The 25,436-nt window shown below is 42.0% G+C and overlaps 1 protein-coding gene across 2 annotated transcripts in view; it reads left to right on the top strand.

Moving 5' to 3' along the window:
* Window positions 1-455: 455 nt before the first annotated feature.
* Window positions 456-25,436, top strand: part of DAAM1 (dishevelled associated activator of morphogenesis 1) — a 188,262-nt gene continuing 163,281 nt past the window's right edge. For both annotated transcript variants that reach the window (XM_056133324.1, XM_056133323.1), the window contains exon 1: window positions 456-571. The gene's annotated coding sequence lies outside the window, so the exon portion shown is untranslated. The remainder of the gene's footprint in view (window positions 572-25,436) is intronic.

Raw genomic sequence — 25,436 nt, 5'->3', positions numbered from 1 at the left:
AGGCAGTGAAGGCTTAATCTCTTTTCCTGCTAGGGTCAACGGAGCCCGGTTAGCTCCGAACTTCCTGGCCCGTAAGTACTAGCCTCGGACTTCTTCGAGCTCTCAGAATCCCCGAGCGGCCGAATGGAAGTCAAGTCAAAGGGCACAACCGCAGAGGGGCTGCGACCCCGGCCTCTCTTGCCCTAGCTGTCCGCAGCTCGGTTTTCAGAACCACCACGACCAGCACAGCGAGGCTGGAGGGCGGGGAGGGGGTGGGTCTAGGAGGGGGGTGGGTCCGAGGGGCGGGGACGAAGAGGCCGAGGTGTATACCGGGAATTGTAGTTTTTGAATATCAGTAGCTTTGCTGTTTAGACGCTGTTTAGGGAAGCAGAACTACAACTCCCAGAAGCCTTCGGGCCTCGTCCGGGGAGTCCATGCGCACTGGGCGCCACATTGTATCCTATCAGGCGAGGCGAGGGTGATGTCACCTGCGAGTGGGCAACCTACAAGCGGCAGTGAAGGAAACTGTTTAACCGGATCCCATTGTACCCGGAGTGCAGAGCTGCCTTTCCAGCATGCAGGGGCTGCTCAGGTAAGGGGTACGTGCCGCCTTGCCCGCTGCACTCATTCATTAAGTCGTAGCCGCGCGGTGGCGCGGGGGTGGGCGCGCGGCTTCGGGCCCCGCGGTGGCGTTGCGGCGCGCCCTCCGGGTGCTTCTCGGGATCTCCCGGGCCAGTAGGTAAATATTAAACCCGTCCTTCAGGTTGCGTCTGAGTAGGAACGGGACCTAGACAGTTCTCAGCTGCCAAGCTGGGTCTGGGAAAATGGCGCAAGTGCGGCGCAAAGCGAGGGGAGCCCGGAGGAAAGTGCCCCCCAAGGACTGGGGTTCCTCCCTCTTTTCTTTCGGGGGCGTTTTCGGATGCCAGGAGACCCCTCGCGGGGTGCCACTCCACGCCTCGCAGCAGCACCTGAGCTGGGGGGCGCTGGAGGTCGTGGCTCCCGCTGGGCACTGCGGGCATTGCTGCTGTCGGCAGGCTCTGAGGCGGGGAGGCCAGCTGGCGATCGGGAAGGAGAGGCTCGTCTACGCGTCCGAGTCTCGCCAAACCCACCAGCCCGGGCGCTCTCGTTTCCAGCCTCGTTCGGAAGGGACCGGGCGACTGCGATCCTGGCAAAGTTGCAAGCTGAACGACTTAAAAGAGAGCGAGGAGGGAAACTGGGCTCTGCGGAGGGCACGGGGGAGGGGGGGGGCGTGTTGACGGACAGCCGCGAGGGAGATCGGGCGGCTCGCGGACAGGGTTCGAGGCGCGGGCTTGCACGCCCTCACCCTCTGGCCCGCGCATCTCGGTGCCCACCCCGTGCTGTTTGTTCCCAACAAAAGGCCACCTGAGCTGGGCCAAGCATCCGCCTTTGAGTCGTGCTGGACTGAGAGGTGGCAGGGCTCTGGGATCTAAAATAATCCCATGATCAGACTCCAAGTAGGACGGGAAGCTTGTCGGTAATCGGGTGTTCTCAGCTGGTGCCGAAAACTCGGCTTGTGAGCCCCTTGCCCGCCAAGCCCTGGTCTGTTCTCCTGGCTTTCCTCTCCCCTCTCCTCTGCGCCCTCGTTCTTTTCCTTCCTCGCCCATTCATCAAACCCAGCTCATGGCCCGGTTCTCAAGTTGCTCTCAGCATTCGGGATTGGGTATTTAGTCTCGAGCCTGGATGAAATATTTGTGTGGGCCCAGGGGTGTAGCTAGCTTCACTCGGTTCCCCGCCTCGGCCCGAAAGCCGAGGCAAAGGCCACCACGACTGGTTTGCACCCTTGGAGCGGGTCGTTTCTTGAGACTCGTTTCTTGAGGGATTGAACCGAGTTTGTCTGCAGGATGAATCCCCGTTGCCATGGCGACTCCTGCCGTCGGAATCTTAACTGCTCCCACTGCTGTTTCAATTCGATGTGGCTCTGCAGGCAGCTGGGAGGGCGTGGCCGGTGGGTGTGGTCACGGTTTGCTGGGGGCCCAGCTGCTCCTCCTTTGGGATTTTCACACCCCCAAAACTCCCCTTCCGCCACACACACACACACACACACACACACACACACACACACACACACACACACTTTCTCTTGCAGACCATTTCTTTGCTTTTCCTGTGCCCTGTACATAGCTCGCCCCTCCATTTCCCGCTCTAGAAATAATTGGAGCCATCTCTCAAGGCCATCTATGCACGCTGCAATGCAAAGGCCTCTTTCTCCTTGCAGGCTAGCTGCGGCTGTGTCCTAGTAAATGGGGAGACAGCTTTCCTGAGGAGGACATTTGCCTCTGTTCTTTATGAAGGAGCCCCTGGCCACCTGTGCAGGTCCTTGTAGCCTTGTGCAGGCCACAGTGCAGGCCACAGTGAGAAATTATTATGGACAGTTACTAACTGAAATTGAACTCTGCACCGGTGCCAGCCCTCGAGGCTCTCCTGAGAGCCTGCCTGGAGGCTGCAGTCCCTGGGGTCTAGAACCAGCAGCGCCTGGCTCTGAACTATCCTGCCTGCCCGCAGCTCTCCTGGTTTAATCCTTTACTTCCGTGCAATGTGGGGAGTCAGGGATAGTTTCTGAAAACTGATTCTAGGTAGAAAATCTTGTGATAGTGACTCTAAGAAGGAGGACTTGGCCTGCATCTCTTTTCTCAGTAGAATCTTGAGAATTTAAACCCAGCTTCTGACCTATCTCTGAGCCTAGACCAAATAGCCTGGCCCTTCACAGCGACCCTTCAAAGTGAGTAACAGCCTCATTACTATTTATAATAGTTTGTAAGTTATGATCCAGGTTGTAATATTTACCATACTAAAAATATTCTGGTATTACCATCCTAGTTATTTGGAGTTCTGTTTCTCCCTTTAAAATTGTTTCATCATTTTATGAATTTTCAGTTGATGCAGTTATTTGTAACATAATAGTCTTAAACATCATTAAATTGAATACAAACCTCAGTATTACATCCCTTCTGCTTTCACTTACTGCCAAGTTGGATTATGGCAGATCCTGCAGTAAAGGAGATAAAGGTGGAAATCTATGACCATCAATGTTTAAGTGTTGGAATACAGGTGAATGCAGCCGCCATTCTTCAGTTCATATTAAGTAGGTGGTTGTAGTTCTGTGAGAAATTGTTACACACTAATTTTGTCCAAGAACTTATTGACCTGAAGTTTTCATTTGTCTGCCTACTTGTCACCCTGAGTTCTCACACCTTTGCCACCGTGTGTGTTCTCACTCTCTGAAGGTCTCGGGGCTCAATTTTGTCTGGTCCATCTCTGTCTCTTCAGCATTTTAAAGCCAGTGTCTGGCTATTAGTAGGTGTGTAGAAAATATTTGTTTTGTCAGTATTAAATCATAGCAGCAGAGTTGGAGATCCAGAATCTGTATTCTTTCCACCAATAGTTCTGTCATCTGTTAATAGTCTCCATTTTCTGTCAAGCAGTTTCATCTCAGCAGGAGATGAAGCTTGTGAATGAATAATAAAAAGTTGCCTATGAGTTTGATGTAGATGTAGTTAATGATTTTTTTTTATTTTTGGAATATATTCACCTCCTAGATCCTCTCCAGTTATTACCCTAAAACAGGCATTTCTCTATTTCTCTATAACCCTGACCCAGTTAATTTCCCAGGATGTGTGTCAAGAAACTAGCAAGATTTGAAACTAAGAGAGAGATACCTTGAGGCATTTGCAGACCACTTCTTGGGTAGAAGTCCTGGATAATTGCTCTCTCATCTATGTTGCTATAAACAAGGCCCGTGTTTTAGGCTGACTGAGAGTATGAGGCATTTGCCTAATATTTGTAACATTATGTTATCATCTTGTCTTTGGATTCTGTGGGTTTTCAGAAGAATGAATTCATGAGGAGGTGTGATAGTTAAAAGAGGGTGTGGTGGGTCTTGTCCTTGGGCGAGCTTGTTGGAGCTTAGTGAATAGGTGCCAAGGAATTTGAATCCTGGCTTTCAGGCTTTGTGGACATGCTCTTGTTAAGAATGCAAGTGTGTCTGTGTGTGGTTTTATTTGAGCTAGTTACTTTGTTGAAAAGACTACTTTTGGTTGCTGCTACTATAGCCATCAGAACAAATAAGGTGTTTACAAACAAAACATAGTTAAGATTGAAAGTGTTTCATTTTATAAGTATTTTGGAGGTGGTGTAAAAGAGTGGCTATGACTTGTGAATCTTGAGGTCTCTTGTGAAATCACTTAAGAAGTTACAGCTGTTGGAACAGAGGAAGCAAGCTTTTCCCATAAAGCTGGTATCACTGAGAGCCTTAGGTGTTTGGTGCAGGAAATAAACATAGAACTTATAACTTCTGTGGGGCCCTCTCTGGCTTAGTGTCCTGCTGCTAGGATTTCCCAGTGTTAAGTTTGTCCTTATAGTGTAGGAAACAAAGTAATTTAGTAACAAAGTAACAAAAAGGCTAGCAAACTTGTTTAAATCTCAAAATTCTTTTACTTTGTTGTTCTACATTTTGGCTTTACAACTTCCAACTCTGTAATAGAAGAACAGATGATTTATCTAAGTGAATTTCTATAATCTTAAACACTCACAGGGCCCCTTCTTGGTGGTTTCCTAGAGAACTGGATTGAGAGGCAATTGATAGTATAGGCACAAGAGGGCAGTTTCTGTAACAGCTGGTTGGCAGACAGAGTTACAGGATGTCTGCCTTGACATTGCATTCATTTAGCAAATGTGCTCTCTTTTTTTATATAGGTTGTGCTTAGAGTGACAGGTAGAATTTGAAATTGAATGATGGTCTGAACTGTGCCTCCCTCCCCTTTCCCCTGAGCCGGCATTTAGCATTTGTTCTGAGAGACAGATGAAGATGAGATGCAAGTTGATTTGGGTGACCTACATTCCACTGCAGTTTGTGAGTCTATTTCTGCAGAGGAAAAAAAAAAGTGTTTGCCTTTTTATTTTCTGTTACCCATACCACTATTACAGAAGCAGAGAATTCAGCATTTCCAAGTAAGTTTGCATTCATAAGGTGCATGTCTGAAGATGAGTTCAATGTATAATTCTAGGGCACAGGAACACTGCAGCAAATATGTCAGGCTTCCCTTCCACTCCTCCATCCGAGTTAATCTGAGGTTACCAAACACACCCTTAGCTTTGGTGAGCTTATTTTCTTTACTGATGTTTAAGCGTGCCTGTGTTTTCAGCTCTGTATGTGACTGCTGTAATGGCCCTCTCAGCTGGAATGTGCACTCATTCTTCCAGTGTCCAAATTCTGCTGCTTTCCAATCTGTTTTGAGTGCCACCAGATTTCCAGAAAGCCTTCCCTGTGCATTCCTCTCCACATCGTTTATTTAACATCTCCATTCTTCTCTATAGTGCCCTTAGCCAGACCACACAACATAACTAACAGCCATACCAATTGTCAGGTTATGGAGGCAATATCTTCCTAATACTTGCATTGGCTACTCCATTGATTGTTCATAACATCTCTACACAGTAGGTACTGTTGTTACCATTTACAGATGAGAAAACTGAAGCATGAAGAAGTTAAGGAACTTTCATAGCTCACCCCACATAGGTAGTAAATGCAGAGTGTAATGGGGACCTAGAGCAATTTAGTTCTTTATACCTCACACGTATTGCTTTGCTTGTGCTATTCTTTTCACTTCATTGTGTTGGAATTCACAGCTTCCTTTGAGTCTCAATTCAGAAATAGTCTTGGGTATTTGAGTGCTGTGTTGATTAAGAATAAAAATGCTTCTGAATGGTTTCTTCTAGTCCAGTTTTCTAGAACAGAAAGTACTGCGGAAGATTAAATGTTGCAGTTGTGTGCAAAATTTCCTCCTTTTTTCCCTGTGAGTGATAGACACATTATTTGCATCAATAATGGTTTTATAATCCCTCCCTAAATCTATTTGGAGAAGGTCCAACATTAGACCCTATTTGCTAATTGAGATAACTTTCAGTAAGTGGATTCCCTTATCTGAAAAAGCCCTTCTCACCCAGAACAGGGCCTTAGAAGCCTGTTTTGAGAGTTAAGAGGATCCATCATTTCTTAGCGTCCCTCTTTTTGTTTTGTTCTGTTTTGTTTTGTTTTGTTTGTGTTTTGGTGCTACACCTGTGTCTGCATTCAGGAATTACCTCCTGGAGGGTTCCTGGACCATATGGGTTGCTGGATAGTCATGCAGTCTTTTGGCTGCATGCAAGGCAAGTGCCCTACCCACTATATTATCATTCTGGTCTTCCCTGTTGTCTTTTAACATAAGTTGTAAAATCTCCTTTGAAAAGGAAAATAATGAAAACTTGAGCAACTGTCAAATGTGTTGAGTATTGAGCATTCTTGGATATTAAATTTAGCTTACTCCCAACCTCATAAGAGAGATTTTTATTTATTTTAACAGTGGAGCAAAAATGGTGCCAAATATATAGTTATAATTTCTTTAAATCATAGCCTCTATAGTAAATTAAAAGTGTTAAACTAAGTTAGCAAGTTAAATTTCCAGTATAGTTGGGTGGTTTCTTGACTCACAATAGATCTTTTTTTGGGGGGAGTGGGAGTGGAAGGTGACTAAAACTGGATATTGTGCCACTCTGACAATTTTTAGCAAACACTGTAGCACTGCACTGTCCTCCCATTGTTCATCGATTTGCTCGAGCGGGCCCAGTAACATCTCCATCGTGAGACTTGTTGTTACTGTGTTTGGCATATTGAATACGTCACAGGTAGCTTGCCAGGGTCTCCAAGAGGGGCAGAGGAGTCGAACCTGGGTGGCTGGGCCGGCTGTGTGTAAGGCAAACATCCTACCGCTGTGCTATCACTCCTAAAATATTGTACCACGTAGGGGAATAATAGGAAAGTAATGCCCTGATAGCATATTGCCAGGAAGGGTAAATGAAAACAGAAAGCTTGTGAGCCATTAGGCTACTCACGTATAATATTCTGTCAATAAACTTTGATTTCAGAAGCTTCCACCTCACCTACAACCCCCATCATCTCGTCATACTTCCTAAGTATGTCATTCACCTTTAGTAATAACCTGAGCTCATTCTGTTCTATAAATTATATCAGGGCCTGAGTTGAAGTCTCTTTGTATTCCTGTCAGCCATGCAATTAAGGTCATCTATTTAACTGGTTTTTGTTTTTTTAATCCATTTTGCCACTCTGTACTGGTACCACTCTTAACTGGTACATTTACACCATTGACATTGAGAGAGATGATTATTGTGGGGTTTTGTGCCATTTTTGTGTCTTTTTTATTTCTGGAATAAAAAAAGTATCTGCTGTGTGATTGGTAAACATAGCCTATCTGATAATCTTTCTGAATTTAGACTTCTACAAATAGGAAGACTAGATCTAAGCTTCGGGTATTGTTGGGCAATACAGATGTCTTTTGTTTTTTGAGTTAGTGATTTTATATTGTGGCTTGCTGCTAAGCTCAGTTTGCTAGTGACATACACACCTTGTCTTGTTTTGGAGCCACAAACTACACCTGTAATCTTTGTCAACTTTGTTTTTGTTTTTACACTCATTATGCTCTTGGTCATAAAGGAGGATAGACAGAACACAGTGAATTTATCAGTGCATAAACTGTGCCGTACCATAAAATGCATTATGGATTTTTCAGACCTCTAAGTTATAAGAAAGATTTTGCCCTTAGTTTGCCAAGGAACTCTTGACAGGTGTCCTCCTGGGAAGAGAAGGTCTTAGGACCTTGGTGTTTCTTGGGATTGTGATGGAAGTCACTAGTATTTGTGTGATGCCATTTTGAGACTTTACTCTTCATAAGGCCACTGTAGATTTGCCCCTGAAGAGTAGAGAATAGCATCATTTGTATAGTGATTGAGCTAGCTCATAAGTACCTAATCTTAAGTTTATATTTGTTTCACAGAGATTTGGTGAGACCAAGCAGTGAAATGTCAAATCTTGAGTTAAGTTTGAACGAGTTAAGTGAGATGGTTAAACTGGGGGCACATGTAACATTATTATAAAGCTTTGTAAAACATTAAGAAAAATAAAATGGGTAAATTAAGCCACTTGAAGAAAGTTGCTGCATTCTTTACAGTTGGTGGAATTGTGGATGCAGAAAATTCCATATATATGGTTCTGCTCAAGGTATTGATGAAAGATTTTAAAAATGCATTTAGAGTTACCTCATATGGTTGCTAATTGATTTAGGATGGTGGTGACAAAATGACAATAATATTTTGCTTGTTTCCCATTCTCTTTGTGTCTCTTTGTGTTTGTATTAGAGTTATTTCCTTCCCCCCTTTCCAGAAACCCTATTGTTTTGCATTCAATTCAAACTAAAATCAGGGTCTGGAATGAACCATGTTGAATTTGAAGCTTGTGGCTAAGGATAAAGACATCATATTCTCAGAAGGTTAAATGAATAATGGCCTGTTATATTTTTGCACTTAAGTCACTAATAGAGATTGGATTGGACTAGAAGACCTTCATGACACATTTAGAGGTTTGATATTTTATGAGTTGGTTTACTTCCATCTACACAAGTTCTAGGAACTGTGAAAAGAGAAATTTCCTTGCCCATGACATGTTCTGCTAAGGGATTGATTTAAAATAAAGACTTAATTATTTTTAGTTTGACCCAATTTCTCTTCGGGCTACGACCGAAGCTACCTTTCTAACACACCCCAGCACTACCTTTCATACTCCAGTCCTTGAAGTGAAATTTGAGTCTGGAGGACCAGTGACCCTATTTCCTTGCCAATTCTCTCATGGTCTGCTCTGGACAGGAGATGATTCCTCAGTTGGCCACATTCCACTCAGAGAGTCACAATCACAGAATTTACAAAGAAGCACATCTTTCCCCTCCCACTAATTCCCCAACTTAAAATCACCACGTGTGGCTGCACAGATGGGAACTTTATGTCTTAACGCTCCAAAATTCAGGTTGTTTTTCAGATGGAACAACTTGGGAAGTGGTGGAGGGAAGGGCAGAATGAGTTATTGGGTTGCACTTATCTTATCATTTGTTTCCCACTAGATTGCTCTTGTTTATACTCTCTCTTAGACCAGGAATTCCTGCAGCCTTAAGCGTGCACATTCGCAGGGATAGTCTTTGGGAAGCTTCCTTTTACTTCTGCTTCATTTGTGGACTGGGTTTTTCTCTTTCCAACCTGAACTAGAAGCAAGGCTTGGTATATTTAACCTGCTGCTCACTCTTGTCCCTCTGTTGAAAAGGCCTTAAAAACTGTAACTCAGGGAAGACACCTGAATAATTTTTCTGATGAAAAGAGGATGTTGATGAGTAGATTTAAATTCAACACCCATGGATAGGCAAGAAACAACAGTTTAGGTTCAGATTTGGATAACCTTGGCAGTTCCTTTAGCTTCCTAAGCCTCTGTTTCCTCATCTTTGAGAGTGTAAAGATTCTAAAAATTGATGTAAGTAAGGTAAGGTAAAGGTAAAGGCCCTCCCGTTGATCATCGATTTGCTCGAGCGGGCCCAGTAACGTCTCCATTGGAGACTTTGTTGTTACTGTGTCTGGCATATCGAATACTCTCGGTAGCTTGCCGGGCTCTCCGAGAGGGGCGGAGGAATCGAACTCGGGTCGGCCATGTTGGCTGCGTGCAAGGCAAACACCCTACCGCTGTGCTATCACTCTGGCCAGGAGCGATAGCACAGCGGGTAGGGCGTCTGCCTTGCACGCAGCCAACATGGCCGACCCGAGTTCGATTCCTCCGCCCCTCTCAGAGAGCCCGGCAAGCTACCGAGAGTATCGAGCCCGCGCAGCAGAGCCTGGCAAGCTCCCCATGACGTATTCGATATGCCAGACACAGTAACAACAAAGTCTCCAATGGAGACGTTACTGGGCCCGCTCGAGCAACGGGAGGGCCACCAGTGCCCCCATGATGTAAGTAGTGTTATCTTATAAAATAATGACTATAAAAATATAGTATTATGCAACATTGGTATGAAACCCGTTGGTTTTCCTAGAACGGAGATCAGTGCTGGGGACCTCTACTTTATTTCATACAAGTCCTTTATCCCTCCCCCTTCTCTTTGTGGTAATGACCAGGGTTTTCCCACAGATGTGGTGGTGCTCACACATTAGTTGTGGTCCTCACCAGAAGTTGCATGTCAGATTGGATATTTGGCTTTTGTGCTCACTGAGTTTTTTGCACTCCTTTTTGGTGCCTGCACACTTGCTCACCAGGTCACAATCTCAGTTGAGTGATATGACCTATGTATGTGATACTTGCCAGAGGTTTCTGCTATGTTCATACATAGCTATGTTTGCCAGGGGTTACACTTCTTGGATATGAAACTTGTACATCTTTTAATTTGTAGTCCACACCAGGGCTTTTTATCCCCCCCCCCCCCCCACACACACACCATTTAATAGTGCTTACACACACACACCTAACTAAGCTGCAGTGTAGCTGGCAGTTATAGATAGCAGAGTTGCCAGGCTCAAACAGCGTTGCTCCTAGGGTGGTGCTTAGTGCATGTGGGATATCAGAGATTTGAACTCATGACCATATTCTTGCAAGGCAGATGATATAAGTTGCAGTGCTTTTTTTCTCCTCCTCCTCCTCCTCTTCCTTCTCCTCCTCCTCCTCCTCCTCCTTCCCTCCTCCTCCTCCTCCCCCTCCCCCTCCCCTCCTCCCCTCTCTTTTCTTTCTTCTTCCTCCCCACTCTTGACTCCTGATCCTATCACAGTGTACCTGATGTGCTGTTCTTGACTGAAACTAAGCCTTCAAAATCTCTTGATCCAGGACTAGAGAGAGATAGTGCAGGGATAAAGCACTTGCTTCACATGCAGCAGATTTGGCTCCGGCAGGAGTGATTCTTGAGCATAAAGTCAGAGGTAAATCCTGAGCACCACTGGGTGTGGCACAGCCCCACCCTTGCCCCCTTCCCAGAACACCCCAAATCCCACCCCCACCTGATGATCCACCCTATATTCTTTTTAGTAGAATAGTTTTTAGTTAAAGTTTCTTGGCCCTTGGCTTAGAAACTTCCTTAGGATGAGGCTAAAGAGTGTCGCTTGGTGAGATAGAGTTCTGTTTAAATTGATAATCACTTTAAACCAGAGTTTAACTGCAAGTGTATATAGGAGGGGTACAGCCAGCTGTTAAATATTTATGCTTTTTTTTTTTCCTGGTTTAGTTGCCACAAGCAGTGAGTGCTTGCCTGGACCCCTTGCATGAAAAGTAGGTGCTCTGTCCTCTTGAATTATCTCACTGGCTTTTGCTTTGTATGACCAGCACAGTACTAATGAAAAGTGTGGGGCCAGAGAGATAATAGAGGTTTGCATGTGACCGACTCTAGTTAGGTCCCTGGCACTACTTACGATCCCTCAAGTACTGCCAGGAGTGAATCCTGAGCATAGAGCCAGGAGTAATCCCTGAGCACTGCCAAGTGTGGTCTCCAAACAAAAAATAAAATGAAAATAGAGTGGATGAATCAGCATTTAGCTGTTTTATCACAGATCTCCCCACACCTTATTGCCACTTTATCTATTTCTTAATCTTGATCTTTAAAAGGTATTTGAGTTTGGTTTGTATTTAAAGTTTAATTAGATTCAGATGAGAGTCTCCAAAGAATATCCATGAGTGGGCCAGCCTATTATCTTTTCCTGAGATTTGGAAGCTCAGTACTACTGACAGTTTGGATAGAGCTCTTCTTTGTAGTGCAACTTTGGCTGCACACTATCAGGTCGTTAGTAGCTCCCTTGGCCTCTATGCCCTAGATGCCAGGATCAACCCAACTTTAGTAGGCAACAATGCCTCTAGACATTGCCACATGGCAACATGGCCTGAATTTGGATGGTCTGAGAACTGTAAACTTTGGATCAGAGTTGCATGTTTAGGGATGAATTGGAATTCATCTGGGAAACTGAGCCACCCTGCTGTCTTTATTTATTTGGGCAGTTGGTTAGAGCAAAGTAAAGGTCAGTAGATTAGACCCTTTGGGGTCACTTCTCCATTCTTCCATGACCACAGCCTGGGAGGCCAGCCACATTTTCAGGACATGTCCTTGGTCACAACAGGGGACTGTGAGACACTGATTCTGGGTCAGGGCAGACCCAGCAGAGCTAGTGAGTAAACAGCTTTGAAGCCCCTTGTCCGTGTTGGTAGGTCAGTTATGTTATCTGTGGATAAGGAAGATGAGGCTTTGGGAAAAGAAATGATCAGCCCTGTCTGTATTGTCATAGGCCAGAATGCTTTCAAAAGGGATGTTCCCTATTTAAAACTGACAGGTTATCTCAAATCAGCAGTTTGGAAAGGGCTCTGAACAGGATTAGCAGAATGTTCCATTTTCCCCATCTCCAAACAAAAAAAAAAGTCTCTAAAATTTGACTCTGCACCTTGGGTTTTGGCAACACTTAAAACTGTCTAAACTCAGAAAATCAATGTGCAAAATTGGTGTGCAAAGGAAAAATGCTGTAAGAATCTTAATCCAGGTTTTATTCTTGAGCAATCAGTGCCACGCTAATAGTGCTTAGGGACACATATAGATTCAGTTGAAGGGTATTAACCAAAGTTTCTTCTCAGGGAGAGATGGAATTTTTGCAGGAATTCACATTTCTCCCCAAAGTCTGGGTAGCAGCTCTGCACTCTGATTGAACATGAGAATACTCCAAGGGGGATTCAGAAAAGAGATGCCAAGGGATTCTGATTCAGTAGCTCTGGGTTTGGGCTCCATTTCCAAGATTCTTAAAACTCCTCAGGTTTTTGTGATATTTAACCAGGACTGAAAACAAGTGGGAAAAATAAGATCTTGCTACTGGGAAATGTGGTTATAGTTGGCAGATATGTGCTGAGCCTAGATTGCTGGCTGGTTAAATACCCAACTTGGGTTTTTTAATTTTGTGTTCATTTGATGTGAATACATAATATGTATATATGATTCTATGTATAATTCTCCTTTTCAAGTTCTTGCCTAGGGTAATTCAGTTTACACATTAACCTAGTGTTTAAAAGGGGGAAGAAAAGCAGAAACCACTAACCACAAATGATCCACACCCCGAGTTTCCTTGCAATAAAGTGGGTGGGAGAGTAACACTGAATGCTCTTACTCGTTTTTAATTCTGGAGAGAGAGTCATCCTAGAAAGAATCTAAATTAGTTCACACATAATTTTAACTCTGAATTTTTCATGAGACACTCCTCTGGCTTCACAAACATAAAATAGATTTGTTTGTTACAAGTTTCCTTCCTTAGAGTATCCCATGTACCACCATGGTCAACTTCAAAATCCAGATTTATAACAACCAAAAGTGTGAAATAGAGTAAAATGACTCACTTGGACTTATTTTTTTTTCAATTTTTATCAAGACCCTTCCTTCCTTCCTTCCTTCCTTCCTTCCTTCCTTCCTTCCTTCCTTCCTTCCTTCCTCCCTCCCTCCCTCCCTCCCTCCCCCCTCCCTCCTTCCCCTTCCTCCTCCCTCCTTCCCCTCCCCTCCCATCCCCTCCATTCCCCTTACCTTCCCTCTTGGCGTGATAGTGCAGCTGGTAGGGCGGTTGCCTTGCACACAGCCGACCGGAGTTTGATTCCTCTGCCCCTCTTGGAGAGTCCAGCAAGCTACCTGAGAGTATCTCTCCTGCACAGCAAAGCCTGGCAAGCTGCCCATGATATGCCAAACACAGTAACAACAAGTCTCACGATGGAGACGTTACTGGGCCTGCTCCAGCAAATTGATGAACAACAGGAGGATAAGGAAAAAATAATTGAATTTGAAAAACTATTTTAAGGACTAAAGAGAAAATAGATTGGGTAGGAAATCCAAGCCAGGAATATTTCCAGTAATTCCCCTCCCTCCCTCCTTCCCTCCCCCCCCCCTCCCTCCCTTCCTCCCTTCCCCTCACCTGGTGGTGCTCAAGTCTTACTCCTGACTCTGAGCTCAGGATTGGTTCTAGTGGTTCTTGGGGTGCCAGGGATTGTACCTGCGTCAGCTGTGTGCAAGGCAAATGCCCTACCCACTGTACTATCTTTCTGGTTTATCACAAAGATTTCTGGCATAGTAGAAACGGGAATAACCAAATTTGGGGGAGAATATTAGGCTGGACTAATAACTTTAGGGGTTCTGTCACAGGCTATGGAAGATTGCCTAAAATTCAAGCAATTAAAATATTATTAATTCTTTTATTGGTATAAAAACTGTTGGGTGTGGACATTTTAGAATGGTATTTTAATTATTTTGATTTGGAGATCATACTCATTTGGTGCTTGGAATTATTTCTGACTGTGCTCAGGAATGACCCCTGGAGCTGCTGAAGGGACCATATACAGTGCAAGAGATCAAACTAGAGTCAGCTCAATGCAAGGCGAGTTCCTTACCCAGTGTATTATATCTCTGTCCCTAAAATGGTATTTCAAATTCAATTATTTTTTCCTTTGGAATACAGAGTTCTTCCTTTCATTCTTCCATATCCTTCCTATATCCCATCTTATTTTCCTTTCTCCCTTCTTCCCTCCTTTCTTTCTTCCTTTCTCCTCCTCCCTGCTTTCTTCCTCACCTACTTTCTTTTTCCTTTCTTCTCCTTTCCTTCCCATTCTTGATTGTGTATGGTGGATCATTCAGTATCAGAGATCAAACCTTGGAGCTATCCCCAGCCCAGAGTTCTTGTTTCATTAAAAGGAAGCTCAGATCATCCTGTTTTCAGCTTCTGAAATAAACAGAGTACATTGTGCAATAAATGAAGAGTCTTCCCAGTGAAGGATGTGTTGCTTTCATGGACACGTATTTTCATGTTTTGCTTATTCAGATCATATTCTTGTTTTCAAAAGAATACTCACAACATCACTTGTAAGCAATATACTATTCTCTCAAATCAGTTTCCCTGTTACTTGTTATTTCTATAGATCAAAGTTTCTACTCTCAATTCTTTTATTCCCTATGCTAATTTTGAATCTCTTGATGGTCTATGTTTTTTAGTACTAGAGAAAAGTTAGTATGGTGTGGTATTAAAGAAAGAATGGCAGTTGAAAAGACAGACTATAGGGACCAGAATATAGCATGCAGAGTGCTTGCTTTACACATGACCAACCCAGGTTCCATTCTCATCACCCCTTATAGTCCTCCCTTAGCCCACTGTAGTGCAGAGCCAGGAGTAAACCCTGAGCACTGCTGGGTGTGGCCCTCCCTCCAAAAAATATTAAGTTTAATTTTAAAAGATTATAGGGTTTCCTAACCTCAGTACCTGTTATTGCAAACCTTGATGCCCCAAATTGTGTGTGTGTGTGTGTGTGTGTGTGTGTGTGAGAGAGAGAGAGAGAGAGAGAGAGAGAGACAGACAGACAGACAGATAGACAGACACAGAGAGAAAGACAGAGAGCGAGAAAGGAAAAGACAGAGAGAAAAGGCAGGCTGGGTGGGAGGGAAACTGGGGTCATTGGTGGTGGGAAATGTACACTGTGGAGGGATCGGTGTTGAAAGACTATATGACTGGAACTGACCATAATCAACTTTATGACTCTTTATCTCATGGTGACTCAAAAAAAAAAAAAGAAAGAAAAGCAAAAATTAAAAAAATAGATTATAGGGTTTTTTTGTTTGAAGTCTTGAAATATTCTAAATTGATATGGTTACATGGTTTGTGAATATACTAAAAAAAAGCTATACTTTAAATGGCTAAATTTTATGATATATGAAGTACATCTCAATATAAAATTTTAAAGGCTGAAAAATTTGACTTAAGTAGAACCTTTGAAACAGAATTTTATTTACTTATTCATTTTTGAGTTTTGTTTTGGAGCCACACCCGTTGATGCTCAGGATTTACTCCTGGCTGTGCTCCAGGGGTCATGTGGGATGCCAGGGATCAAACCCAGGTTGGCTGAGTATAAGGCAAGTGCCCTACATGAGAAACAGATTTTTTAAACTTTGAAACTAGTATCTGTTACTTTAGAGTTTTCCCCTTCATAAACATCTCCCCCCTTTTTTTCCCCTTGAACTAATTAGATGTTTAACATAGACAAAAAATAAAATAGGTGTTGTAATTTCCTTATGAATTATGGACTACTAGAGGCCTGAGAAACTTTGTTGTAAGGAAAGTTTTGTTGTAAAGAATCTGTTACATACTTTTCTTATACCTCTTAAGCATGAGCTAGGGCATTGAAGGATAGAAAGCTTTGCACATTTTTATACCTGCTGTGATGATAAGCTAGGGTTTTGGTAGTGCATTTGACTTAGTCACAATTTTCCTTAAACTTGTTCCATTTGATTATTTTGTAGGACTTTTTCACTGTAGAAACCATTTTACTATAAAAAGCACCCAAGTATATAATCTTACCTGTAAAGCTAACTGTGTATGTTGGATAAAGGAGTATTTCATTTATAAGGGATTATGTAGCTCAAGGTTTCTCAAATTTGGATTCAGGATCCTCCGAGAAACACTACATTAAAAGTTAAATTGCTGAATGTGTGGGTACTCATTGGTTGCCAGTGGGCTCATAAACTCATGCGCAGGGGTATGCTTTGTGGTATTGAGCTACAGTTCAATTATAATATGCCTACCCAGGCATATTAGTTTTACTGCTTTGTACCAAATTACCACAAATGTAGTGACTTAAAATGCCACAAGGTCAGAAATCTGGGCATGTTGTGGCTAGGTTCTTTTCTCAGGAGCTCACCAGGAGAAAACTCACATGTTAGCCAAGGACTTAGGGATTCGTTCAAGGCAGAATTAATTTTATTAATTTTCTAATGACTTAGGACCAAGGGCTTCTAGTTGTTGACTAGGGATACTTTTAAATTCTAGAGAGTGGTCACTGCCTTCCATAGCCCACTTTGGCACTTTATAGATGATATTTTACTTACTTTCAGACTTGCTAGAACACATCTCTCTGGCTTTCTTTCTGCACTCAGTGAAAAGACTCACTTCTTTCTGCATTTGTTCATTTAGTCAAAAGACTACTTTTTTAAAGACTCACCTGATTGGGTCAGACCCACCCAGAATGATCTCTTGGCCATACAATGTAACATAATTGTGAGAGTATTTTACCATATTCGTAGATAATATTCACATTCAAAGGTAGGGCACTTATATGAGGCAAGGGGAAAAGGGAACTTAAAGTTTCCCCTAATTTATCAGTAACAAATCATGCGGAGATACTGCTGATGATTAAGATGAAATTTCAAAGGCCAAAGTGTATGGAACCTCAAAAGTGCTTGAGGACCAACTTTGTCTTCCTAGAATGTCTCTTCCTTAGCTTTATTGTTTTAAAGTTTTAAAGTTTTTTTGTTTCATTTGGAGTAATAATTAAAACTTATTATTTAAAAATTCTTACACATTGCTGAATATAATTATGAAAATGCTCCTCAATGCCTTAGCTTCACTAATTATAATTCATGATTAATCTTCCCAGCCTCAACTTTTCCCCTGAAATATGGGAACATTTTTAAAAAAATCTGTGAATACTTAAGTCTTTATGTTAAAAAAAATCAGGAGTCTCCTTAACAATATTACTGTATGTCACTATATCACTGTATCACTGTCATCCCATTGTTCATTGATTTCCTCAAGCAGGTACCAATAACGTCTCCATTCATTCCTAGCCCTGAGATTTTAGCAAGTGCCACATTGGAGGCTCTTTCAGGGTCAGGGCAATGAGACCCATCATTGTTACTGGGTTTTGGCATATCGAATACACCACGGGGAGCTTGCCAGACTCTGCTGTGCAGGCAGGATACACTCGGTAGCCTGCCAGTTTCTCCGAGAGTGAGAACTAGTGAGAGGTCACACGACCGCAATTGTGGCTGCGTGCTTCCAGGAGCCTGGTTTTATAGCCTCTGGGTCTTGGCCATTGATGGGATAACATGGCGCCAGGGTCAGTTGGTGGGTGTAACGCCTACCTACTGGAAGATGGAGGATCTCCGTGGAGGAGGAGGCCCAGTCCCCATCGAGCAGGCTTGGAGGTCTCAGCCCCGGGTCCCCGCACATCTGGGTTCCTCTGCCGGTTCCTGCATGCGTGAGGCTTGTCCGAGAGTGGTCTTAAGCATGGCTGCGGATGGTTCCGGAGGTCTTCAGCTGCTGGAGCTCTGCTCAGGGCAAGGAGGGAAACTCAACCCGCCCCCTCCAACTGGACCTGGTGAGGACAGCCAGGTATGGGGGGCAGGAGACTCTGCGTTGTTCTCTTCCAGGAGGTTGGTTTTATAGTCTATATATGTATATAAATGGCATATTGGGATGAAAGGAGACATTACTGGCACCCGCTCAAGCAAATTGATGAACAACGGTGATTGTGATATATATATATAAATTTTATATATAAAATAACACGCGTTTGAAAGTATCTAGTGAGCTTTAAAATATCCCTCCCCTGTTTTTAGAAAGTTTGTTTAATCAACTCAGGATTCAAACACTATTCAGAAATTTTAGCTTTTTATGTTTCCCAAACTTTCTAAAATCCCTGTGCAGTATTTTTCTTGCAGCTTACTTGTAAAAAGAAATGATCTATTTGTGCTGTAGAATTTTTCATAGCCTGAAATTCTTGGTACAGCATCTTTCTCCATTTCCTATAAATTAGTTAGTATGAAAATAATTGTTGCCATGGACCTATCTGGTCATTAGAGATGGAAAAGCTTTACTTGGTAAACAGAATCTGTAGCAATGATTTACTCAATCCATGTGTACATAGATTAAGAAAGGCATTTTTGGGAGTAAAGCAAGAATACTAAGGTCTTTCAACAAAGTCTCACACTGGAGACATTACTGGGCCTGCTCGAGAAAATCGATGAACAACGGGAGGACAGTGACAGTGACAGTGACTAAGGTCTTTAGATTCCTATACTGGAGAGTAGTATAAGTGCTATTTATTTTAGAGTGCTTGAATTGGTTCAGTTTCAATTCTTACATGGAATATACAGCACATAGCACTGTAGCTCTGTCCTCTCCTTGTTCATTGATTTGCTCGAGCAGGCACCAGTAACATCTCCATAGTGAGACTTGTTACTGTTTTTGGCATATTGAATACACCACGAAGAGCTTGCCAGGCTCTGCCTTGTGGGTGGGATACTCTTGATAGCTTGCCGGGCTCTCCGAGAGGGATGGAAGAATCAAACCTCGGTCCGCCATATGCAAGACAAATGCCCTACCCGCTGTGCTATTATTGATCCATTATCATTCTTAATAAAGCAGCAAAAATAAATTTTTCAAAAGGCATCGACGAAGGGGATCAGAACAATAGTAACAGGTGAGGGCGCTTTGTGCTTGTGGCCGACCCAGGTTCCATCCCTGGCATCACATATGGTGCCCACAGGAGTGATCCCCAAGCAAAGGGGCAGGATTAAGCCCTGGGCATAGCTACCCGCAAGACAAGCCACCCCCAAGACAAGCCAAAGACGGCAGTTATCCTCCTCCGGGTATTCCGGAGGTTCATACTGATGTAGGCAGATAGGGAAGACCCCCTCCCAAGGCAATGGCAAAAGCCGACCTTGCAAAAAATAGGAAAAAAGAGGAACTAAGGCCTGATCAGACCCTCACCTATCTACAGCAACAAGCCCAGAGAAACTCCTGCAGAAACAAAAGGCTGGGAAAGGGGTTTCAAAGAAGACCATCACCACTCCCAACCCCTCCTTCCCTGGTAACCTCCTTTTGCCTAGGTAGAAGCACAAGTGGGGACAGGTTGGAGAAACCCTATGAAGGCCACCTTGAACAAAGGAAGGGCATGTGCTTCCCGAGTCCATGTGGTCGGGAATGGAACCCCTGTTGGCCACGTGCAAGGCAATCGCCCTACCGACTGTGCTATCCCTCAGGAGGGATAACTGTCGTCTTTGGCTTGTCTTGAGGGTGGCTTGTCTTGCGGGTAGCTATGCCCAGGGCTTAATGGAACCCCTGTTGGCCACGTGCAAGGCAATCGCCCTACCCATGTGCTGCTTGTGCCCATGTGGCCGGGTGGCAGGTTCCCGTGGGGGGTGTGGGGGGTGGGTGGGTGTCGGGCCCCAGGGTGGCCCGCGTGCATGGAGAGGAGAAAGATGGTCACCTTCTCCCCATCTGCCCCGCCACCCGGATCCAGGCTTACTGGGATCTTGTCTCACCTCGCAGAAAAGAAAGTCCAGAGTAGACGAGCAGTGAGGTGAAGCGTGTGGAGGTTTTGAAGGGAAAGAGGAAGAGAAAGTGGGAAAGAGTAATATGCTCAGGAGAGAGCCCAGGCTTCTCCTGTGAGTCCCAAATCACCACCCCTGGAGGACAGAGAACAGCTGATAATGCAAATCACATAGCGAGGTTTATTGTTCCAGCCTGCTGGGGTCCAAGTATCCGCCCCAGAGCAGCTGGCTTCAGCAAGGGCCTCGAGCATCAGATTCAGCGAGTTCTTATACTTTTTTTTTTGCCTCGTGACATCCAGCCCACAACACATAGGTCCATTAAGTGAAAATTGGGGGGGGGGGGGGCTGGAGGGATAGCACAGTGGGTAGGGTGATTGCCTTGCATGTGGCCAACCGGGGTTCCATTCCCAGCATCCCATATGGTCCCCTGAGCACCGACAGGAATAATTCCTGAGTGCGGAGCCAGGAGTAATCCCTGTGCATCGGCGAGTGTGACCCAAAAAGCAAAAAAAAAAAAAAAAAAAAAGAAAAGAAAAAAGTAAAAATTGGATTTGTTTAGTTCTTTGACTTAAGTGTTTTTGTTAAATCTGGTTTAGTTTTCCATAAAAGGAAAAAGTAAATTATTGAGAGGAAGATATTTCTGTTTTGAGTTTTAGAAAATAATCAAAATTTTTACAGCGCAAAGATCATGAAGTAATTGCTTTTTTTATATTAAGACTTTGTTAACTATTTCATTTCTGTAGATTCTCCAAAGACACGACCTTTCTTCATAGACCAGATGTACATTTTAAGTACTTATCATCAGAATATTCTATTTTTAAAACTGCTGTATTTAATATGTTAAGAGACTAATTTTATATGACTGCCACTAGAAGAGGTTGTTTCATTTTGTTTTAGAGTGAAAAAGAATAGTATATATTGAGATAAAATCTTAAGAGAATAATAATAGAAAAGGGAATCAGATCATGCTGTTTTTTGCCAACTGTGCCATTGGCTTTCATTTGCCACAGGCCATATGCAAACAAATTGGTAAGGAAGTTGGGAAGAACTAACATCTTGACAATATGGTGTCTTCCTACTCATGAACATGGAATATCGTCATTATTTAGTTGTTCTTTAATTTTGTTCATTGTAATTGTATAATTTTCTTCATACAGATATAATATATATTTCATTAGATTTGTACTTAAGTATTTCATTTTAGGGGTGCTAATGCGAAACAGTACTGTGTTTTTAATTTCAAATTTTAGTGATTGTATTCTATAGGAAAGAAACGGACTTTGTATACTAATATTGTATCCTGATATTCTATCTTTAGAGATAACCATTATTAAATTAGGAATGATTTCTTCTATTTCTTGTTTACTAAGAGTTTTTAATTATAAATGCAGGTTGATTTTGTCAAATGTGGTTGGTTTTTTTTTTTTTTTTTTTTTGCTTTCCCTTACTGATCTGATTATGTTATTTACTTACCAGGATAAAACCTACTTGGTTGTGGTGTATAATTTTTGGTGTAAAGTGCAATGCTGGCCTCATAAATTGAGTTAGAAAGTATTCCCTCTATAGTTTCTGAAAGAGATTGTAGAGAATTAGTTACTTTTTCTGTTAATGTTTGGCAGGCCTCCCCAGTAATCTTATTTGGGTTGGAGCTTTCATTTTTGAAGTTTATTAATTACTGAGCCTCTGTTTGTATTAGTTGTAGGTCCTTTGAGCAGAAATGGATCTATTTTTAACTGGTGCTAAAGAAGAATTTCCAAAGAGTTTAAAAGTGAGATTTCTTAAATGATAAGCAATTTTAATTAGTTCTTTGACTGTGAGTGAACCATTTGATGTTAAGATCTAAGATCGAGTCAAAGAATATCATGAAAAACATACATGCATACATATACAAACAACATACACATACATACTTTGAGTGTGTTTATATATCTGTCTATTTAACTATCCATCCATAAAATCAGAAATTCTGGAAAAAAATTATCAAGAGATAAAAATTGGGTTCTATTTTTAAGAGCTGTAAAGTGTAGCATTTTACATATAATCCTATGTGTATTTTAATAAGTGGCATGAATTTAGACACAATTTGCTTGCTTTGCTATAGATATTTCCATTTCTTTTTGTTTTGTTTTGTATTTTAGCTAGTTCCTATTGCGACTGAGTTTTAAAATAGTCTGATTCAGTGGTTTCTTAATTTTTTCATTAACTTTGATCCCATTCAAATGAAAAAATCCCCAATAAATTTGCTTAATATTATTAGTTATAGTAAAAATAAGAATTGAAGCCTCTACAATAATTCTTTAATTAAAAAACTGTAACCCACTTTATAGCAAAGCGGGTAGGGCATTCGCCTTACAAGCGGCCAACATGGCCGACCCGAGTTCGATTCCTTCGCCCCTCTCGGAGAGCCTGGCAAGCTACCGAGAGTATTCGATATGCCAGACACAGTAACAACAAAGTCTCCAATGGAGACGTTACTGGGCCTGCTCGAGCAATGTTACCAAATGATGATATGATAATTTTATTACTGGGCCTGCTCGAGCAATGTTACCAAATGATGATATGATAATTTTATTATAATACTGAAACTTCTGGAAAACTCTACACTTTCTGAGAGAATGACCAAAAATTTTAAAGTAATATCTTTAATGTTATTTTAAAAATAGCTTTTAATTTTTAAACATCCCTACAAGGTCTAGCTCTTGGGGATCCCCAGAAAATATTCTAGGAATTATCACTTTGGGAGAGAGAGGAGAGAGAGAGAGAGAGAAGGAGAGAGAGAGGAGGAGGGAGAGAGGAGGAGGAGAGAAGAAGAGAGGGATGGCGGAGAGGGAGAGAGGGAGAGAGAGGAGATACCTTGGAAAACTGGTGCAGCCTTTAGGACACAAGTAGAACTCAATTGAAAAGACACCCAGTAATTTCTTTCACCTATGTCTAATTCTTCAGTGATTTTTTCTTTTGGTGGGCGGGTGTTGAGTGCCACACCTTACAGCCTCTGTGCCCAGGGGTCACTCACTCCTGGTGGTTTTCAGAAACTTTAACCATTGTATCGGGGACGTATTTGGTGCTTTTTGTACCAATAGTTCCTGGAACAAATGGTACTCTACCTAGCCTGGGTAATTTTCGAAGCTCTTCTCAGAGTATAAGAAAATTTGTTTTTTAATTCTAAAGTTAATACACATTACTGTACAAAAGCGGCAGGCAGGGGGGTAATATAAAGCAATTGAGAACAATCTCACAAGAAGAAGCAAATATGTCCACATCTGGAAAATCCTTATGAAGTTTTAGAAATTGTTTTGATTATATGTTATTTGTTCTCTGTTGTATCCTACCCCAAACCAAATGTCACGAACATTTTCATATTATAAAGACTTAAAATTGTGCAAAAACCACATATCTTAAATTTTACCATCTTAACCATTTTAAGTATACAGTTCATTAGTGCCAAGTATATTTACAATGTTGTGCAACAGATTCCTCAAAACCTTTTATTTTGTTTAACTGAAATTTTATACCAATTATACAACTTCCCATTGTCTAATTGGGGTGATGGGGAACTATAATTGTTGTTGGGGATAGGACATAGGTTGGCCTTGTTCAAAGGTAGCACCTTTCCTGGTAGACTCTTTGGTCCCACATAGTATTTTAAAAATTTGTTGAATAGAGCCTATTTCTCCAGGCCATTTGTCTTTATTCCTTCTCAATTGGCCTATTTTGCTTTTTATCTAGTTAAATCTCAATGTTTTGGCCATATTATAAAATGCAAATTTGTAATTAGCAATGCAAATTTAAAGCTACCAGAACTTCTCATAAATATAGAAAACAATCATAAAACCCCTTTGTGGGGAACTTAAGAACTCTCAAGGCACATTAAAAATGACCTGGAATATATCTCTCTGATTAAGAAACTCTGATTGGCTTAATTAATTGCATTAACAAGTCCTTTTCCCATTATCTGTGGTGAAAACTTAGGTCAGTTCCTGTCATTTTATGGCCAATTTGCATTTCTGGAGTTTGCCTCTGTGGTTTCTTACTGTCCATGGTTTTTCTGCTGATTGGAGATAGAATGAGAAGAGAATAGTGATATGTAGTTTTTTCCATCAGTCTGAATATATTTGGAAGAATAGGAGGTAGAACAATGCATTTATCCAAATATTAGCAGGAGGGAGACAGAAGTTTATATTAGAATGGTTTATGTGATAAAAGAAATGTTATACCCAGTACTTTTTGTTTATAAACAGTGTTGTAAAATAGATACTCCGATGCTTGACTAAAATATTTAAAAGCAGTGTCTTTATAGTACCTAATAATACAAAAATGTTCTACTTATCTGATTGTCTCTGTGTTGCTATTTTGTTAGTTAACATTTTGAGACAGATGTTATTTCTCCTACCTAAATGCTGTAGGTTTATTCTAATATAGAAAGAAGAGCATTGAGAGGCTCATAGTTTGAAACTAATTTTAGAATTTTATTGTAACCCATAAATAGAGTATAATGCAGGGCCTCCCAGTCATTATTAAGAAGACGTCATTATTAAGAAGACATCTGCTTTATCACAGTTCTGTTTACTCTTCCCCACCCCCCCACCCCGGAGTTCTATTCTGAGGTGTCTTTTTCATTTAAGAACATAATACGCAACACATAATGTGTATGTACCTCTTGCTCAGGCAGGTGTTGCAGGTTGTTAGTCCCTATCCATTGTTTAGGAGATGTGATTTGACTCAGTATAAAGTTTGGGATCAAGAGTTCTTTGCAGTAAGACATAGATTCTGGAGAGGTCACTTTTGTACGTCTCCTAAATTCCTATCTTCCTACTCTGAAAGAATCAGTATTTCTCCTGTCTGATTCATTTATTTCTCAGGTATCATTCAGAGAACTAACATTCTAATCCAGGTGGTTGGACTCTTAAGAACTGATAAAGCAGTATTACAGAGAAACAGGCACTTTTACTGTGGATAAGTGACACTTTTGTAGGAAAATAGGCCATTGGATGTTTTAATTTCCTAGAATATTTCCTTGTCTTCCAGTGATAAAATCTTTTGAAATATTTTTAATAGGAAACAGAATAGAAATTATAAGATCTTTTGCTTTATGGTTGGTAAACTTCTAAACTAAAAATAATCAAACATACTTTTCTTGTTAAATGGTAAGGAGTTCCATATTATCTTTTTTTTTTTTTCCTCCTTGGGTCATACCCGGTGATGCACAGAAGTTACTCCTGGATCTGTACTCAAGAATTACCCCTGATGGTGCTCAGGGGACCATATGGGATGCTGGGAATCAAACCTGGGTTGGCCATGTGCCAGGCAAACACCCTACCCATTGTGCTATCACTCCAGCACCCCATATTTCTTATGTCTAAAAATATGCATGAGTTATGAAATATGAAACACAACTTTGTCATTCTGGTCCAGCTATTTCTTTTCATTTTTTTCTTTTTTGCCCCAATAGGAATCAAAATCCGGGTAAAAAATGTACAGGGT

Source organism: Sorex fumeus, unplaced genomic scaffold (genome assembly GCF_029834395.1).
Source record: "Sorex fumeus unplaced genomic scaffold, SorFum_2.1 ptg000098l, whole genome shotgun sequence".
Taxonomy (NCBI): domain Eukaryota; kingdom Metazoa; phylum Chordata; class Mammalia; order Eulipotyphla; family Soricidae; genus Sorex; species Sorex fumeus.
Note: the sequence above shows the minus strand (reverse complement) of the source record. Positions and strands in the feature narration are given on the sequence as shown.